Source organism: Solanum dulcamara, chromosome 6, assembly GCF_947179165.1.
Source record: "Solanum dulcamara chromosome 6, daSolDulc1.2, whole genome shotgun sequence".
Classification (NCBI taxonomy): Eukaryota; Viridiplantae; Streptophyta; class Magnoliopsida; order Solanales; family Solanaceae; genus Solanum; species Solanum dulcamara.
This window is the reverse complement of record NC_077242.1, coordinates 4,962,597-4,967,050: the sequence shown is the minus strand read 5'-3', so window position 1 is coordinate 4,967,050 and position 4,454 is coordinate 4,962,597.

The following is a 4,454-nucleotide window of genomic DNA, read 5'->3' as shown; positions in this document are numbered from 1 at the left end:
CTTAATTATAATACATAAATCTCTTAGTCTAAAAATTATAAGTATGGAGATTATTTCTGGTGATTAAAGTGAGGTGAAGAATTCTTGTCAAATAGTTCCGATGCCGACAGACAGTCCTCTAGCCGATGGAAGGCGTCCTAGACTGTAAGGTGGTTTGTTTGACTAGATTCTTGTAAAATCCAAGACCTTTATCCTTGTTATAATTCCATAATTATGCTTTCAGACTCAGACATATATGCTTTATAATTTGTTCATAATATTATTAAGAACTTACTATTACTATTCATTTATCATCCTGCATAATATAATCAAAGGCATGTTTCTCAAATGAATAATCATCAGTATACTGTTAATAGCGTTAATTTGTCTATCTCTAAGGTAGAAAATGATTTGCAAAATTGGTCTATTCCTAAAGAACCTTTTGAAAAGATTTACCAATTAGGTAATTTTTCACTTTTTAAAAAATATAATATTAAGACTTGTGAGTCTACTGTTGCTATTAATAATTGTCTTGAAACTATCAAGTTATTAATTGCTAATGATATCCATAGATATCAGAAGGAGTTTAAGTTCCTTCATATTGGACTTGTCTAAGTAGCTGTTAAGCCTCTTTTTAGAATACGCTCACCTGTGGCGCTGTATAATTTTGTAGTTCCCTTAGTAAGGTATTTTGTAGGTATCAATCCTTCAACAATGCAGTTTCTATCAGCACCACTGTCTAACAAAGCAATTTTGTTAAGAACAAAATTATTGTTTATAACAAGCTTTACTAATATATGAGAACTCTGAGGTCTTATTTTAGTAATAGCTTTTAGACCCGCGTCTGATTTACCTGTCTCAGTTTTACCAGTGTCAGAATCAATTCTGAGGGGTTCTGTTTCTGAATCAGAATCAGTGTCTTCTGTGAGGATGGCTTTTGAAGGTCTCTCTTGGCTGGTTGACTCTTTTTGAAGCTGGTTAGAGAGATTGTCAATTTCTATTTTGTGAAGTCTTGCTTTGACTTCTCTGATTTCATTTTTGAGTATTTTCACTTCTCCTCTTAGTATTTCAACAGAAGGTTCTTCCTTCTTAGTTTCAAATCTTCCCATGATTTGCTTCATGCTAAAAGGAGTTACTTCAGGTCTCTCTTCCTTTTGCCTGGTAACTAATTTTTGTAGTTCAAGGAGATACTTTCTCCTGGCATCTTCATCTTGAATATGTTCAATAGTAGAAAACAAGGTTTCTATCGAGTTTTCAGATATGACATTGATGGATTTGCTATCACACATGCAAAATGTTCCATTGCAATTGCATTCTGAATCTTCTTCTGTTTGGCTGTTATGAGCAACATTTAGGAATTCATCATCACTTTCTCCTTCTGAGGAGTAATTAGAGTCAGACTCGGATTCTTCTTCTTCAATAATGGAGAAGAGTTTTTTCTTAGTTTCTTCATCTACTTCTAGTAGATTGACTTTGTTTTTCTTCTTCTTGTTTCTTGGACATTCGCTAGATCTATGTCCTTTCTTTCCACAAGTCCAGCAGGTATCTTCAGAAGATGAACCTTTAGAGGTTCTTTTCTTAAACCTTCTTTTGGGTTTATCTCTATGTTCTCTTTTCTTGAAGGATCTTTTCTTGCTAGAGTTGCTAGAAGAAGTTCTTTCTCTTTTTCCTAATTTTTTAGAGGAAGGGGGTGTTAAGGTTGGGAAACCAAAATCTTGACAGAAACTACCTAGTTCTGAGGAGTAGGTTTTCTGTTCTTTCTTGAGTTGAGCTCTAAGTTTAAGATCTGTGCATAGTTCCATAGCTGTGACATTTATGAGACTAACAAGATCTCCATAAGTGAGATGAGGATAAGGGATTTTTCCCTCGCATCTATCTCTAATTTTGGATCTTACTTTTTCGGCAAAGTGTGGAGGTAGACCACTAAGGAATCTTTCTTTCCAATAGTCATTATTGCAATCTGATCTAATCATCACTTTGTTGATGAACATGTCTTTGTACCACCTGAAATCAGTCAGCTTTTTGCAATAAAGGTTGTTAAGGATTTCAAGGCTCCTATCTTGGAAGAGTTTTGGTTCACCTACAAAGTGTTTTGCTATGCAATATACTAGTGTGGCCGTCGCATCTTCTACTACTGTCTCAGTAGCAGTTTCTACTCCATGTTCCACTTTAATGGTTCTTTTAGTGGTGACTGCGTTGAAGATTTCAGCTTTGTTTTGCTCAGTGAGATAATTATCCCACCAACATTTCAAAGTCCCTGTGAATCCCGCAACAAGACGAACAGCTGCATTTTTATCAGTGCAACCTTTCATTTTGTACGCGGTGATATTCATCCCCATTTCTTGGAGTCTATTGTAGATCTGGCCTTCTGCCATCCCGTCAATGTTCCATTCTTGAATTCCATGGCCATCTGTGGCCCCTGAAGGGTGAAGAGTATCTTCTTCAAACTGCATATCAGGAAAGGAGGGTCTAGAGTAATAATTCCTTCTATTGGGATATCTACTCTCAGAAGAGTTCAAAGTGATAGCCTTGACTTGGTCTCCTTTGGTGATATTAAGCTTGGAGAGTTGGTCGTTGATTTTCTCAAGGATATCATTGGATTGACTAAGAGGATTTTCTAATTTAGGAAAGTCTTCTCTAGAGAATTCAGGAATCTTAAATATGGGATTAGTCTCTATTTGAGGGTTATTGTAAGAAGTACTCGGTTTATTTCCTATCTGGGAAATTCCTTTGTAACTGCTACTTTTGGATTCTTCTATTTGTTTTGATACTATGTGAAGAACCTGATTGGTGTAGTTATTTTGCTCATAAATACTGTTGATATCTGCTCCTGTGGGAAGAGAGGTGTCCTTTTCAATGGGTTTTTTGAAAGGAGAAGCTTTGAGGATATTTTTCCTATAGGGAATGCTAAGTCCTTCTAAGGGAGGAGTAACACTTTCTATCACCTGTTCTCGGGTGTACCATTTGTTAACGAGGACCTGGAGGGATGAGCTGGTGTCATCAATTTGTCCTGAATGTTCAAACCATTTGAAAAATTCAATTTCGGTTTTGAATCTTTTCATGTCTTTAAACCATTTATCTCTAAAAGAGGTTCTTTGTTCTAGGGAATAGGTGGCTTTGTACCATTCTACTTTCTTTTGGTGTTTAGGAAGTTTCCACCATTTGTTAATCTTCCTATAGTTAGGTACAAAGGTTTCATCAGATGTTAGAACACCTAGGGATTCCTTTCGCTTATGATCAGGTTTCATATCGCTAAAGGTGGGGCTGTCAGGAGTAGTGGTTTCATAATAGACTTTTGGGATAGTTCCCGAAAAGTCTACTCCATGAACTTTTCCCTGTTCAATAGGTTCACTGGAAGTTTCTTCTCTTTCTTCCCGGGGGCAAAAGGAAGAAGGTCTGGCTGAAGAAATTCTTTTTTGAATAAAGTATTTACACAATTGAATGTGTTCAGGTAAAGTAGAAATACCTTGGTCAATTTGGAATTGACTGAATTTTTCTGAAAATAATTTTGGAAGAGTTTGGTGATTCATCTTGAATATGTTCAATAGTAGAAAACAAGGTTTCTATCGAGTTTTCAGATATGACATTGATGGATTTGCTATCACACATGCAAAATGTTCCATTGCAATTGCATTCTGAATCTTCTTCTGTTTGGCTGTTATGAGCAACATTTAGGAATTCATCATCACTTTCTCCTTCTGAGGAGTAATTGGAGTCAGACTCGGATTCTTCTTCTTCAATAATGGAGAAGAGTTTTTTCTTAGTTTCTTCATCTACTTCTAGTAGATTGACTTTGTTTTTCTTCTTCTTGTTTCTTGGACATTCGCTAGATCTATGTCCTTTCTTTCCACAAGTCCAGCAGGTATCTTCAGAAGATGAACCTTTAGAGGTTCTTTTCTTAAACCTTCTTTTGGGTTTATCTCTATGTTCTCTTTTCTTGAAGGATCTTTTCTTGCTAGAGTTGCTAGAAGAAGTTCTTTCTCTTTTTCCTAATTTTTTAGAGGAAGGGGGTGTTAAGGTTGGGAAACCAAAATCTTGACAGAAACTACCTAGTTCTGAGGAGTAGGTTTTCTGTTCTTTCTTGAGTTGAGCTCTAAGTTTAAGATCTGTGCATAGTTCCATAGCTGTGACATTTATGAGACTAACAAGATCTCCATAAGTGAGATGAGGATAAGGGATTTTTCCCTCGCATCTATCTCTAATTTTGGATCTTACTTTTTCGGCAAAGTGTGGAGGTAGACCACTAAGGAATCTTTCTTTCCAATAGTCATTATTGCAATCTTCTAATCATCACTTTGTTGATGAACATGTCTTTGTACCACCTGAAATCAGTCAGCTTTTGCAATAAAGGTTGGTTAAGGATTTCAGGCTCCTATCTTGGAAGAGTTTTGGTTCACCTACAAAGTGTTTTGCTATGCAATATACTAGTGTGGCCGTCGCATCTTCTACTACTGTCTCAGTAGCAGTTTCTACTC